The sequence below is a fragment of the Bombina bombina genome, chromosome 5 (assembly GCF_027579735.1).
Source record: "Bombina bombina isolate aBomBom1 chromosome 5, aBomBom1.pri, whole genome shotgun sequence".
In the NCBI taxonomy this organism is placed as follows: domain Eukaryota; kingdom Metazoa; phylum Chordata; class Amphibia; order Anura; family Bombinatoridae; genus Bombina; species Bombina bombina.
This window is the reverse complement of record NC_069503.1, coordinates 437,180,428-437,197,146: the sequence shown is the minus strand read 5'-3', so window position 1 is coordinate 437,197,146 and position 16,719 is coordinate 437,180,428.

Below are 16,719 nucleotides of genomic sequence, written 5' to 3'. Positions count from 1 at the left end.
GGTCGGCGGTGTTATGGGCAGCAGATTAGGGGTACATAGGGATAATGTAGGTGGTGGGGGTGTACGGAGCGGCAGATTAGGGGTTCAAAATAATATGCAGGTGTCAGAGATAGCGGGGGCGGCAGATTAGGGGTTAATAAGTGTAAGGTTAGGGGTGTTTAGACTCGGGGTACATTTTAGAGTGTTAGGTGCAGACGTAGGAAGTGTTTCCCCATAGAAAACAATGGGGCTGCGTTAGGAGCTGAACGCGGGTTTTTTGCAGGTGTTAGGTTTTTTTTCAGCTCAAACAGCCCCATTGTTTTCTATGGGGGAATCGTGTACGAGCACGTTTTTGAAGCTGGCCGCGTCCGTAAGCACCGCTGGTATCGAGAGTTGAAGTTGCGGTAAATATTCTATACACTCCTTTTTTGGAGCCTAACGCAGCCGTTCTGTGAACTCTAAATACCAGCGGTATTTAAAAAGTGCAGCCAGAAAAAAGCACGCGTAGCTAACGCACCCCTTTGGCCGCAAAACTCTAAATCTAGGCGTAAGGGATTACTGTTTTTTGGTATTAAGAAGGCATGCTATAGCAGGCACACTCAGGGATTAATGTAAATTGGTACTACGAAGGCATGCTATAGCTGGCACACTCAGGAATTACTGTAAACTGGTATTAAGAAGGCACGCTGTCGCTGGCACACTCAGGGATTACCTGTAAATTAGTATTAAGAAGGCGCACTATAGTTGGCACACTCAGGGATTACTGTATATTGGTACTATGAAGGCACGCTATAGTTGGCACACTCAGGGATTACTGTAAATTGGTACTAAGAAGGGACGCTATAGTTGGCACACTCAGGGATTACTGTAAATTGGTACTAAGAAGACACACTATTGTTGGCACACTCAGGAATTACTGTAAACTGGTATTAAGAAGGCACGCTATAGCTGGCATCCTCTGGGATTACCTGTAAATTAGTACTAAGAAGGCACGCTATAGCTGGCACGCTCAGGGATTACTGTATATCGGTACTAAGAAGGGACGCTATAGCTGGCACACTCAGGAATTACTGTAAACTGGTGTTAAGAAGGCATGCTATAGCTGGCACACTAAGGGATTACTGTAAACTGGTATTAAGAAGGGACGCTATAGCTGGCACACTCAGCAATTACTGTTTTTTTGGTACTAAGAAGGCACGCTATAGCTGGCACACTCAGGGATTAAAGTAAATTGGTACTACAAAGGCATGCTATAGCTGGCACACTCAGGAATTACTGTAAACTGGTATTAAGAAGGCACGCTATCGCTGGCACACTCAGGGATTACCTGTAAATTAGTATTAAGAAGGCACACTATAGCTGGCACACTCAGGGATTACTGTATATTGGTACTATGAAGGCACGCTATAGCTGGCACACTCAGGGATTACCTGTAAATTAGTATTAAGAAGGCACACTATAGCTGGCACACTCAGGGATTACTGTATATTGGTACTATGAAGGCACGCTATAGCTGGCACACTCAGGGATTACTGTATATTGGTACTATGAAGGCATGCTATAGCTGGCACACTCAGGAATTACTGTAAAACTGGTATTAAGAAGGCACGCTATCGCTGGCACACTCAGGGATTACCTGTAAATTAGTATTAAGAAGGCACACTATAGCTGGCACACTCAGGGATTACTGTATATTGGTACTATGAAGGCACACTATAGCTGGCACACTAAGGGATTACTGTTTTTTGGTACTAAGAAGGCACACTATAGCAGGCACACTCAGGGACTACCTGTAAATTGGTATTAAGAAGGCAGGCTATAGCTGGCACACTCAGCAATTACTGTTTTTTTGGTACTAAGAAGGCACGCTATAGCTGGCACACTCGGGGATTAAAGTAAATTGGTACTACAAAGGCATGCTATAGCTGGCACACTCAGGAATTACTGTAAACTGGTATTAAGAAGGCACGCTATCGCTGGCACACTCAGGAATTACCTGTAAATTAGTATTAAGAAGGCACACTATAGCTGGCACACTCAGGGATTACTGTATATTGGTACTATGAAGGCACGCTATAGCTGGCACACTCAGGGATTACTGTAAACTGGTATTAAGAAGGCACGCTATCGCTGGCACACTCAGGGATTACCTGTAAATTAGTATTAAGAAGGCACACTATAGCTGGCACACTCAGGGATTACTGTATATTGGTACTATGAAGGCACGCTATAGCTGGCACACTCAGGGATTACTGTATATTGGTACTATGAAGGCATGCTATAGCTGGCACACTCAGGAATTACTGTAAAACTGGTATTAAGAAGGCACGCTATCGCTGGCACACTCAGGGATTACCTGTAAATTAGTATTAAGAAGGCACACTATAGCTGGCACACTCAGGGATTACTGTATATTGGTACTATGAAGGCACGCTATAGCTGGCACACTAAGGGATTACTGTTTTTTTGGTACTAAGAAGGCACACTATAGCAGGCACACTCAGGGACTACCTGTAAATTGGTATTAAGAAGGCAGGCTATAGCTGGCACACTCAGGGATTACCTGTAAATTAGTATTAAGAAGGAACACTATAGCTGGCACACTCAGGGATTACTGTATATTGGTACTATGAAGGCATGCTATAGCTGGCACACTAAGGGATTACTGTATATGGGTACTAAGAAGGCACTCTATAGCTGGCACACTCAGGGACTACCTGTAAATTGGTATTAAGAAGGCACGCTATAGCTGGCACACTCAGGGACTACCTGTAAATTGGTATTAAGAAGGCACGCTATAGCTGGCACACTCAGGGATTACTGTATATTGGTACTAAGAAGGCATGCTATAGCTGGCACACTCAGGGATTACTGTATATTAGTACTAAGAAGGCACTCTATAGCTGGCACACTCAGGGACTACCTGTAAATTGGTACTATGAAGGCACGCTATAGCTGGCACACTCAGGGATTACTGTATATTGGTACTAAGAAGGCATGCTATAGCTGGCACACTTAGTGATTAATGTAAATTGGTACTACGAAGGCATGCTATAGCTGGCACACTCAGGAATTACTGTAAACTGGTATTAAGAAAACACGCTATCACTGGCACACTCAGGGATTACCTGTAAATTAGTATTAAGAAGGCACACTATAGCTGGCACACTCAGGGATTACTGTAAATTGGTACTATGAAGGCATGGTATAGTTGGCACACTCAGGAATTACTGTAAACTGGTATTAAGAAGGCACGCTATCGCTGGCACACTCAGGGATTACCTGTAAATTAGTATTAAGAAGGCACACTATAGCTGGCACACTCAGGGATTACTGTATATTGGTACTATGAAGGCACGCTATAGCTGGCACACTCAGGGATTACTGTAAACTGGTATTAAGAAGGCACGCTATCGCTGACACACTCAGGGATTACCTGTAAATTAGTATTAAGAAGGCACGCTATAGCTGGCACACTCAGGGATTACTGTATATTGGTACTATGAAGGCACGCTATAGCTGGCACACTAAGGGATTACTGTAAACTGGTATTAAGAAGGCACACTATAGCTGGCACACTCAGGGATTACTGTATATGGGTACTAAGAAGGCACGCTATAGCTGGCACACTCAGGGATTACCTGTAAATTAGTATTAAGAAGGAACACTATAGCTGGCACACTCAGGGATTACTGTATATTGGTACTATGAAGGCACGCTATAGCTGGCACACTCAGGGACTACCTGTAAATTGGTATTAAGAAGGCACGCTATAGCTGGCACACTCAGGGACTACCTGTAAATTGGTATTAAGAAGGCACGCTATAGCTGGCACACTCAGGGATTACTGTAAATTGGTACTAAGAAGGCATGCTATAGCTGGCACACTCAGGGACTACCTGTAAATTGGTACTATGAAGGCACGCTATAGCTGGCACACTCAGGGATTACTGTATATTGGTACTAAGAAGGCATGTTATAGCTGGCACACTCAGGGATTACTGTATATTAGTACTAAGAAGGCACTCTATAGCTGGCACACTCAGAGACTACCTGTAAATTGGTACTATGAAGGCACGCTATAGCTGGCACACTCAGGGATTACTGTAAACTGGTATTAAGAAGGCACACTATAGCTGGGACACTCAGGGATTACCTGTATATTAGTACGCACTCTATAGCTGGTACAGTCATGGACTACCTGTAAATTGGTATTAAGAAGGCATGCTATAGCTGGCACACTCAGGGATTACTGTATATTGGTACTACGAGTATGAAGGCATGCTATAGCTGGCACACTCAGGGACTACCTGTAAATTGGTATTAAGAAGGCACGCTATAGCTGGCACACTCAGGGATTACTGTATATTAGTACTAAGAAGGCACTCTATAGCTGGCACACTCAGGGACTACCTGTAAATTGGTATTAAGAAGGCACGCTATAGCTGGCACACTCAGGGATTACTGTATATTGGTACTAAGAAGGCATGCTATAGCTGTCACACTCAGGGATTACTGTATATTAGTACTAAGAAGGCACTCTATAGCTGGCACACTCAGGGATTACTGTAAACTGGTATAAAGAAGACACACTATAGCTAGAACACTCCGGGATTACCTGTAAATTGGTACTAAGAAGGCACTCTATAGCTGGCACACTCAGGGATTACTGTATATTAGTACTAAGAAGGCACTCTATAGCTGGCACACTTAGGGATAACTGTATATTGGTACTAAGAAGGCACACTATAGCTGGCACACTCAGCGATTACTGTTTTTTGGTACTAAGAAGGCACGCTATAGCTGGCACACTCAGGGATTACTGTATATTGGTACTAAGAAGGCATGCTATAGCTGGCACACTCAAGAATTACTGTATATTGGTACTATGAAGGCACTCTATAGCTGGCACACTAAGGGATTACTGTAAACTGATATTAAGAAGGCACACTATATCTGGCACACTCAGGGATTACCTGTATATTAGTACTAAGAAGGCACTCTATAGCTGGTACAGTCAGGGACTACCTGTAAATTGGTATTAAGAAGGCATGCTATAGCTGGCACACTCAGGAATTACTGTATATTGGTACTAAGAAGGCATGCTATAGCTGGCACACTCAGGGATTACTGTATATTAGTACTAAGAAGGCACTCTATAGCTGGCACAGTCAGGGACTACCTGTAAATTGGTATTAAGAAGGCATGCTATAGCTGGCACACTCAGGGATTACTGTATATTGGTACTAAAAAGGCATGCTATAGCTGGCACTCTCAGGGATTACTGTATATTAGTACTAAGAAGGCACTCTATAGCTGGCACACTCAGGGACTACCTGTAAATTGGTATTAAGAAGGCTCGCTATAGCTGGCACACTCAGGGATTACTGTAAACTGGTATAAAGAAGACACACTATAGCTGGCACACATAGGGATTACCTGTAAATTGGTACTTACAGGGAGTGCAGAATTATTAGGCAAATTAGTATTTTGACATCATCCTCTTTATGCATGTTGTCTTACTCCAAGCTGTATAGGCTCGAAAGCCTACTACCAATTAAGCATATTAGGTGATGTGCATCTCTGTAATGAGAAGGGGTGTGGTCTAATGACATCAACACCCTATATCAGGTGTGCATAATTATTAGGCAACTTCCTTTCCTTTGGCAAAATGGGTCAAAAGAAGGACTTGACAGGCTCAGAAAAGTAAAAAATAGTGAGATATCTTGCAGAGGGATGCAGCACTCTTAAAATTGCAAAGCTTCTGAAGCGTGATCATCGAACAATCAAGCGTTTCATTCAAAATAGTCAACAGGGTCGCAAGAAGCGTGTGGAAAAACCAAGGCACAAAATAACTGCCCATGAACTGAGAAAAGTCAAGCGTGCAGCTGCCAAGATGCCACTTGCCACCAGTTTGGCCATATTTCAGAGCTGCAACATCACTGGAGTGCCCAAAAGCACAAGGTGTGCAATACTCAGAGACATGGCCAAGGTAAGAAAGGCTGAAAGACGACCACCACTGAACAAGACACAAGCTGAAACGTCAAGACTGGGCCAAGAAATATCTCAAGACTGATTTTTCTAAGGTTTTATGGACTGATGAAATGAGAGTGAGTCTTGATGGGCCAGATGGATGGGCCCGTGGCTGGATTGGTAAAGGGCAGAGAGCTCCAGTCCGACTCAGACGCCAGCAAGGTGGAGATGGAGTACTGGTTTGGGCTGGTATCATCAAAGATGAGCTTGTGGGGCCTTTTCGGGTTGAGGATGGAGTCAAGCTCAACTCCCAGTCCTACTGCCAGTTTCTGGAAGACACCTTCTTCAAGCAGTGGTACAGGAAGAAGTCTGCATCCTTCAAGAAAAACATGATTTTCATGCAGGACAATGCTCCATCACACGCGTCCAAGTACTCCACAGCGTGGCTGGCAAGAAAGGGTATAAAAGAAGAAAATCTAATGACATGGCCTCCTTGTTCAACTGATCTGAACCCCATTGAGAACCTGTGGTCCATCATCAAATGTGAGATTTACAAGGAGGGAAAACAGTACACCTCTCTGAACAGTGTCTGGGAGGCTGTGGTTGCTGCTGCACGCAATGTTGATGGTGAACAGATCAAAACACTGACAGAATCCATGGATGGCAGGCTTTTGAGTGTCCTTGCAAAGAAAGGTGGCTATATTGGTCACTGATTTGTTTTTGAATGTCAGAAATGTATATTTGTGAATGTTGAGATGTTATATTGGTTTCACTGGTAAAAATAAATAATTGAAATGGGTATATATTTGTTTTTTGTTAAGTTGCCTAATAATTATGCACAGTAATAGTCACCTGCACACACAGATATCCCCCTAAAATAGCTATAACTAAAAACAAACTAAAAACTACTTCCAAAACTATTCAGCTTTGATATTAATGAGTTTTTTGGGTTCATTGAGAACATGGTTGTTGTTCAATAATAAAATTAATCCTCAAAAATACAACTTGCCTAATAATTCTGCACTCCCTGTAGAAGGCAGGCTATAGCTGGCACACTTAGGGATAACTGTATATTGATACTAAGAAGGCACACTATAGCTGGCACACTCAGCAATTACTGTAAACTGGTATTAAGAAGGCACACTATAGCTGGCACACATAGGGATTACCTGTAAATTGGAACTGATAAGGTGCAATGTAGCTGGCTGGTTGTTAGCTCATGGACAGTGGAAAGGCTTTGAATGCTATCATGCTTCCATGTTGTGCAACAGATCATAGCATGGGTATTCTGCAGTTTTCTGGTATTCTGAGTTCCCACTGTTACTTATCAACTGCAGAATACTCACTAATCACTTCTTAAAACCACACTCTAAGAGGTCAATTTATTAAGGTATCAAAAAGTAGTAACAAGTGTATGTGAGAAAGTCTGTATCACTTCAAGCTCTCCAAATACTGCCCAACATCAAAATGTATCAAGAATAGCACCAGATATGTTTGTATCAAATCGGGCGTGAATGGTGGCGAAGATTGGTACATTAGAAGTCAGACTAGACGTGGACAAGTGGATTTATTAACCTGTCAAAGATGTTATTTTTGTTAACGAGATATACACATACTTGTTTGAAAGTTGTACCAGCATGCAGTGGACATCTATAAAAAAGTGTGCAAGTAAATTTCCATGGGGGCCCATAGCAGCCAGTCTATACATAGGTGTGTGCAGACTGTGTACAATCCTAATGCATGGGAGCCTTTCATCTATCTATCTATCTATCTATCTATCTATCATCTATCATCTATCTGTCTTTCTGTCCATCTATCTATCTATTTATACTCAAAATCATTATACAGAGCAGCATGTATATTATTACTGTAACTTACTACCCTGAGTTACCTTTGGGAGAGCACAAAAAAACAAAGGTTTGCACCTGCTCTTTCTGTTGAGTATGTCCACTACTGAGGAGCTAAATATACATCTGCGATCCAGGCAGATTCTTAGATTTTCATTTTTAGACTACACAGTGTAATAACATGAAGAATTTAATCAGATTTGGTTTAATACAGGCAGAAAATATGTTAAATCAATCAGATGCAAATACAAATTGTGATTGAATCTAAAAAAAAAACATTGTTTTGGATAGGATGAATTATTTGCGTATTGTGACGCACAAGCACAGGCAGATTGAAGCCTTGATAAATTGAGCCCTATGGCTGACCCCAACCTATGTCCATTCAATAACTGATATCAAGAAATTTAAATTTGTCTGTCTTAGTCTAATATTAGTTTGTTTACTAAAATTAGTGTTCCTTACCTATATAGAGGTTTTTCCTAGTCCAGACAAAAACAATCAAATAAATACATAAACAATATATGATTTATTATACACATCAGCTTTCTAAAGACAGTAACTACACAGAAGGCCAGAATGGTCATAGGAGATAAGTGTGAAAAAAGTATAACAGTGAAACTGCAATGAGTACCTTAGTCTACTATAGGGTTAAAGGAACACTAAAGTCAAAATAAACTTTCATGATTTAGAGAGAACACACAATTTTAACCCCTTAATGACAGCGATGTATGCAAGACCTCGCAGGCTTAGGTGCAATCAGTAACTCTAGCAGCTCCTAGTGGGAGGGGTGATAGCAGGTCTGACCTTTAAGAAGGGTGAAAGGGGCACCTGCCCAGGGCTCCATGCTTTGGGGGGCAGCACTTTCAGGGGTGAGGGTATGAAAAGGTGCAATGTATGTCCTGTATTTAGTTTATGAAGAAGTGTTTATTGTATCAGGAGGTGTAATATATACTGTTATTCCTAATATAGGTAACACTGACTCTTTGGAGATTGATGGCCCATATAGAGGCAGGGCATACAGTGAGGGAATAAGAGCGCTTGGCTGTGGGACCCCACAACTTTGTCTTGCACAGGGCCCCAAAAATGCTAAGGGTGTCCCTGGGTGATAGTGATTCGTGTTAGTCCATGCCTGGGTAGATGCAATGGAAATACAAATTTACTCTCCTCAACAGCAGTTCTGCAAGTACAGGCTGATATAAAGATTTACTGCTGAGAAGTGCCTTTAGCGCTGTATTCAATCAGTGTTAGACAGCAGGACAGTGCTACAATAGAGGCAGACTAGGTGACCGCCTATGCTTGAATTTTTTTTTAATGTGTATATTTATTTATTTTTGTCTAACATTGGCTTCATAGGGCCCATATGCGGTGGCAAAATGGCTAGAATGAGAGGGGACCGCCCTGAAACATAGGGAAGCAAAGAGTGCAGGTCAGCCAAAATAGCTAGAAGAATCTGGCTGAAATATTACGTGCAAAGGCTCTGCGCTATCTGCCAATTTTAGCAGCCTTCATAAAAGTTGGTGGAATAGAGGACAGCAGTGGGACTCGCCACCCACAGCCTAATCGGTATTACTGGGACTAATGGGCACTCTTAAGAGTTCTGATAATACTCCAACTTTTGATATATCAGTGGGCTATCTTCCATTGAATGATGTCTGGTGTGTATAAAGACATAATTGCTCAGTACTACGTCTAGTATCTGTCTACTTTAGATGGCCATAATCATTATTCAGCATAGCACGTCCTATTTCAGTGTATAGACACTTTGCATAATTATACCAGTGCAGTGTGTTCATAAGAGATAAACTTCCTATTACGTCTTATGTACCCTAGAATTCTTAACCAATAAACACACAGCAACAGGTTTTGAGCTAAAGATCGGTCATGGTCACGTTTATTATATAAAATAAACCTCTTAAGTTAGGCTATTTGAATATGCCAACTTAAGCAACTTATTAATAATAATCAAAAGAACTGTATAAAGTTCTTAACAAACTGGTGGCAGCAATGAACTAGCTAGTCTAACCCCTACTGACAGATGGCCAGGGTCCTACATGGCGCGGATTGCGCGCCCAATTGGCAGAGAGAGAAAGCTGTAAGCTGGTAGAGCTATTTGGCCTACGATTCGTAGGGGGGAGTAACCCCTAGGTCGGCACCTAGCGGGCGTCACCTCCCCCATCCTAGGGCATCACTCTTCTCTCTACCCACCCGCTCTCTGGGCCCTGACCGACCGCCAGCTAAGGCATAAACAACCAGCCTAGTAAGGTGACCTTCTCAAACGAGTCGTAAAACACACCTGAAACAGGTGGAAGGCTACAATTAAAACCTGGGCTTAGAGGGCTAGTTCACATAAACCTACCCAAGCCAGGTTGAACCCTTACCATTCCCACTATGAGCCGCCACCTCTTCTTCCAGGGACGGGTGGGCGGGGAAAGCTCCTTTGAAGTCTGGAACCGGGAACAAAGAGGACCTATAAAGGTAAGCAGAAATACCCGCCCCCACACTTGCAACAATGTAGCTGACCTAGAACCCTCCAGACTTCAACTCAGTTATCCCTTAATTTTGTTACAGCCCCACTAGAGGGCCCTCCACTTTCATAAGAGATAAACTACCTATTACGTCTTATGTACCCTAGAATTCTTAACCAATAAACACACAACAACAGGTTTTGGGCTAAAGACCGGTCACTGTCACGTTTATTATATAAAATAAACCTCTTAAGTTAGGCTATTTGAATATGCCAACTTATGCAACTTATTAATAATAATCAAAAGAACTGTATAAAGTTCTTAACAAACTGGTGGCGGCAATGAACTAGCTAGTCTAACCCCTACTGACAGACGGCCAGTGTCCTACACTGTGTTTGCAGCATGGCACGGATTGCGCGCGCCCAATTGGCAGAGAGAGAAATCTGTAAGTTGGTAGAGCTATTTGGCCTACGATTCGTAGGGGGGAGTAACCTCTAGGTCGACACCTAGCGGGTGTTACCTCCCCCATCCTGGGGCATTACTCTTCTCTCTCCCCGTCTGCTCTCTGGGCCCTGACCGACCGCCACAAGAGTCAGCCGCCTCTTGCCACCACATAACTGAAAAACTCCCAAACAATCATAACATTTTTCTAAAATTCCAGATTACAAAAAAAAATGTTTTTTTTGGTTTTTTTTTTAATCTACAGAAAGAAGAGCTTTGTGAATATCCCAGAGGAAAATGTCCAGTCCCACATCCATGAGATGGACACCATCAGGGCGATAGAGAGCCTTATTGTGAACCATTAAAGTATCGTGCCTTATGGCAAAACCTCCTAACGTAGTGACCGTTCTCCCCATCTCCCTGTTTAGCTTCTTCCTCCCATTGTATGTTGCCCTCTGAGTAACAATGTACCTCCAACGCAGTCGTGCACGTTGGACCACTCAATCCTTACATCCTTGAGCCATGTGCACACCCAACGTATGTCCGAAGCTGCAAAGCTAACATTCAATTGTAAGCATCGCAAAACACTAGGTGCCTCAAATACATGACCCCCTTCGGGGATGATGCCGACAAACGGTTTATGGCATAAACCACGCTCATGTTGTCAGACCAGAAAAATTACTGACCGGTTAGCCAATTTCTGTCCCCACAGCTCTATCCCCACTATGATAGGGAAAAGTTCCAACAGGGTCAGGTTCTTAGTCAGACCCGCCGTCACCCAATCATCTGCCAAGGAGCCACGCTCCATTCACCGTTTAAATAAGCACCATACCCAAAAAACCCTGCCGCATCCGTAAAGAGGTGCAGCATTTGGTTCGAAATAGGGTCTTTCCGCCATAGGCAGACACTATTGAAGTTTCTCAAAAAGTCTTCCCAAACCTTGAGATCCTCCTTCATCTCAGTAGACACCCTGATCCTAGCTCTATGCCCCCTAGGACCCTGCAGCTGACTCTCCAGCTGCTATTAATGATTCCACCCATCGGTATCGCCCGACCTGCAAAATTTAGCAACCCCAGCAGGGACTGTAGTTCCTTGATGGAAATAGAGTCAGCGCTAGCCATGGAGAAACCACCTGCAACAGACGGTCGACCTTGTCCCTAGGAAGCCTGCACTCTGATGCCCGAGTATCTATCTCATTCCCTAGAAAAGTCAGGCAGGTACAGGGGGCTTCCGTTTTGTCATTCACCAAAGGAACCCTGAATCTCCCCTTGCATGATCGCCATCAAGCGAGCGCATTCATCAGAATCAGCCTCTCCCACCAGTAGAAAGTCATCCAGGTAGTGGGTCACGGCCCCACCCCTGGATGCCTTTTGTACTACCCAGTGTAAAAATGAGGTGAAACTTTCAAAAAGTGAACACGATAGAGAGCATCCCATGGGAAGGCATTTGTCCACATAGAATGCCCCGTCCATCTTCATGCCCATGAGCCTGAATCCAGACGGATGAAGGGGCAGGTGGCGAAACACAGACTCTATCTCCAGTTTCGCCATTAGCGCTCCCTTCCCTTTGCCCCTAACGATCACCAACGCATCGTCAAAAGACTGATAATGTACCGAGCTCATTACCGGGTCAATGGCGTCATTCACTGATGCCCCTTTTGGAAAGGACAGGTGGTGTATAAGTCTAAACTTCCTTGTATCCTTCTTAGGTACAACCCCCAATGGGGATACCACCAGATCAGGCAAAGGCTGCTCCCAAAAGGGGCCAGCCCCCATGCCCAAATCCACTTCCTTGCACAACTTGTCCCGCACTACCTCCGGATATTCATAGGCCGACTTAAGGTTATGGTGAACTGTGGACCTCACCACGTGCCCCCCCCCATGGGAATTCTAAATCCCTCCTCCAACCCTACCCTGATCAGCCGAGCAGACTCAGGATCAGGGTAATTCGCCAGCCATGGCTCCATGGCTGAAGGATTAAGGGGCGTTGGGGCCCTTGTTACCAGGGCCCCCTTTTGAGGCTGGCTTCTCCATGTCAGGCTCCCTCCTCCTACTGCATTTCACCCTGGGGTATGGACCACTGCAAAATTTGCAGATGTGACAAAAGGAGCAGTTTGCCCCCCTGTCACATTGCCTGTCCTGGAATTTCCAGCACTCCCTGTCCTGCTTTTTTGACCGCGGGAGTGGACGGCTAACTCCCTGGCGCGGCGCGGGTTCCCCATCATCTTCCTATGGAAGGCCATGTCGTACTCACGCCATGCACCTTCCTTGAACCTTGCATGGATATTGTATATGGTATCCTCATACTTGAACAGGTTATGACCCTGCGACTGCCATTTGTCCACATAACAAGTTGCCAGCACCCGAAAGCAGCACAGCCACTCTTCATATGTTTCAGGTCTTTGCACTTTCTTAGGGCCGGTACCATCCGCTGCCCTTTCCCTGGCCCTACACGCCTCTGGCAAGAGTTCAAAGATTTTCACATAGCTTCCATCTTGAATTTTCTTCACGACTTTAGCTTTCAGGTGACAGTACAAGGAGTGCACTAAACATGGGTAGGTGTCTCCTTGAGAGGCTACTTTCCTTGACACCACCACGGTTCCCGCTCCCGAGATAGCTAAGCTAACGCCCTGCGTGAATGAAACCACCTCTGTACCTACTGTGGAAGGACTCTTACCCTTAACCTGAGCCTCAACCAACTTTTTAATTATTTTAAACATGTCCTTCTGACCTTTTCCTACTAATCCCAAATCACCCTAACTCTCTGAGCCTGACTCACTAGTAGATGCGCCCTGCTCTACGTGTGGTGCTGTGTGCAGTAGGTACTCACTGCTGGGGGCCAATAGTGGAGCAGCTCCTGCTGGCGATGGCTGTGATGTGGAGGCCGCCAAGGCAGGCGGTGCTGAAGCCGCTGCTGATGTATCCTGTCTGGATGTTGAAGCCATAGCGCTGGCTGCTGGCTCCGCTGTGGCATCCTGTGAAAATAAAACAGAATGGGGAGAACACTGCACAGCTGAATGGACCCCTGAGGGAACCCCTGCCAACCTCCCATGCTCTCCAACCCCACACATACCCAGAGCAACCACCACTGCCCTGCGGATCACATCCTCACTCACACCATGTCCTTCCAGTACACCCACAGCGGGCCCTTGTGCCCCAGCAGACCCTGCATCAGCCATCCTAGCACCAAAATTGCCTGTCCCCCCAGATTCTTCCCTAACAGACATGCTCTCTTGTTCTTGTGCATTTATCCCCATGCGACTTCCCATACCAGCATTGACCACATGTATTACATCCTCCCCACCAGGAGCCCTTCTCCCACCCGGAGTCTTGTGTATGGCCTTCCTACCCTGCCCTCTACTCCTCCCAACCCTCCCATCAGGAGCCCGGTCGCCTGTGCAGAGCGTCCCTGACTTACCTGGGAGGACTCGCTGTAGTGACCAGCTCCTGCTCCTACTGAGGCCTCTTCTGGCTTGTCGGCCATGCTCCTCCCCACTGGATGACTCATCCAGGGAGGGAGCACACGCGTCTACCGGAGAGGGGCGGGGCTTAATCCCGTAGCAGGCCCAGTCAGACTGGAGGCCACCGGGCCCACACCACCACCAGCAACTGATCCTGGACCACCTGAACTGGCCAGATAATGTCCCCATGAATGCCTAGGCCAGAACAAGCATTGACTGGGTGGCTGCCGTGTTAAGGACTGCAGCTGCTGCCATGAAGAATCTCCGGCAACAGCTGCAGCATAAGACAGCACTGCTTCACACTAAGTGACCTGGGGGGCAGTAATTTGCACATAGGGCTGGGGGGCAATGAGAACGCTGGGGGCATGCAGAGACCCATTAGTAGGCATTGTGTTAGCATGCTCCCCAGCCACATGGCCAGACATCATAGTAGTAGAGACCTGGGCGACCCCTAGATCACCTGGGGCATAGTTAGAGGAGAAATCCATCAGTGGTGACCGGGCCCCAGGGCCTGCTGGCAGGTCCTGGAGGCCCAGACCCCTCCTAACGGCACTTCTAGTCACAAGCCAGGGGGCTACCCGGGGCCTAGCTGAGGGAGTAGGGGCTACCACATCTTCAGTGTCTGATGCTCTGCTTTCTCTTGCAGATCCCCTCATTCACGGCACCTCCTGTACGACCTCACGATACCGCTTAGGTGGCACCGACTTTCTCCTAGAGCGCTGCATCACTGGATCCCTGGATCACGAACACACAGGAAAGCTCCTTTGAAGTCTGGAACCAGGAACAAAGAGGGCCGGATCCACTGCAGCCAGGACCTATAAAGGTAAGCAGAAATACCCACCCCCACACTTGCAACAATGTAGCTGACCTAGTACCCTCCAGACTTCAACTCAGTTATAAATAAAAAGAGAGAAGCGCTCAACCTGGAAACGAACAATTGCATAATAGCTTGTTCTATGGCTAGTTACCACCCAAGAAGCAGCCTCTTTTTGCTCAACATGTGCCTTTCACAGAGAATAACTTTCCTGAAGCATATCAGTCTGATCCTGACTTCACAACACAGTCCAGCCCCGAAATACCAGGCAATCCCTCTCTGAACGAAAGAAACAGCAAAACCCCAGACGTACGTTTCGGCCTATTGTGGGCCTCGTCAGTGAGGTGCAGCCATATCCCTCTAGTCACACTGAGCAACGGGTCCACGTCTGGATTCCCGAATCACACTTAGGGAGACTTCCCAAAATGTCATAATTTGCATAAATAAAAAGAGAGAAGCGCTCAACCTAGAAATGAACAATAGCATAATAGCTTGTTCTATGGCTAGTTACCACCCAAGAAGCAGCCTCTTTTTGCTCAACATGTGCCTTTCACAGAGAATAACTTTCCTGAAGCATATCAGTCTGATCCTGACTTCACAACACAGTCCAGCCCTGAAATACCAGGAAATCCCTCTCTGAACGAAAGAAACAGCAAAACCCCAGACGTACGTTTCGGCCTATTGTGGGCCTCGTCAGTGAGGTGCAGCCATATCCCTCTAGGCACACTGAGCAACGGGTCCACGGCTGGATTCACGCATCACACTTAGGGAGACTTCCCAAAATGTCATAATTTGCATAAATAAAAAGAGAGAAGCGCTCAACCTGGAAACGAACAATAGCATAATAGCTTGTTCTATGGCTAGTTAACACACAAGAAGCAGCCTCTTTTTGCTCAACATGTGCCTTTCACAGAGAATAACTTTCCTGAAGCGTGTGAGTCTGATCCTGACTTAACAGTACAGTACAGCCCCGAAATACTAGGCAATCCCTCTCTAAACGATAGAAACAGCAAAACAGCAGACGTACGTTTCGGCCTATTGTGGGCCTCGTCAGTGAGGTGCAGCCATATCCCTCTAGGCACACTGAGCAATGGGTCCACGTCTGGATTCCCGCATCACACTTAGGGAGACTTCCCAAAACTCAGTTATCCCTTAATTTTGTTACAGCCCCACTAGAGGGCCCTCCACTTCCATTTTCAGTGTATAAATGTTCTGCATCCTTCTGCAGCACAGACTGCTCACCATCAGTGTATAGACACCCAACATCATTATACAGGGCGGCCTCTTCTGTTTTTAGTGTATGAACCATCAACAACATTATACAGTGCAGCATATTTGTTATCAGTGTATAGGTACTCTGCATTAATTATATAGTGCAGCATGTTTACTAGTGAATAGATGCCTTGTATTATCATATAGTGTCAAGTGTTGTGTTTTTTAGTGTTTAAATGTTTATTATCATCACTATACAGGGACACTTGTTTAAAATAAGTTTGAGTTGTACTGATCACCTGGCCAAAACTTGCCAATACTCCACTGCAAGGTAATGTGATCTGTTGTAGGGCTTGAAAAATGTATACTTTATATTTATATATATTTATATATATATATATATATATATATATATATATATATATATATATATATATATATATATATATATATATATATATATATAATATATATATATATACTAAATTTATCGAAATGCATTTGCAGCTTCTGAGAACTTTCAGTTCA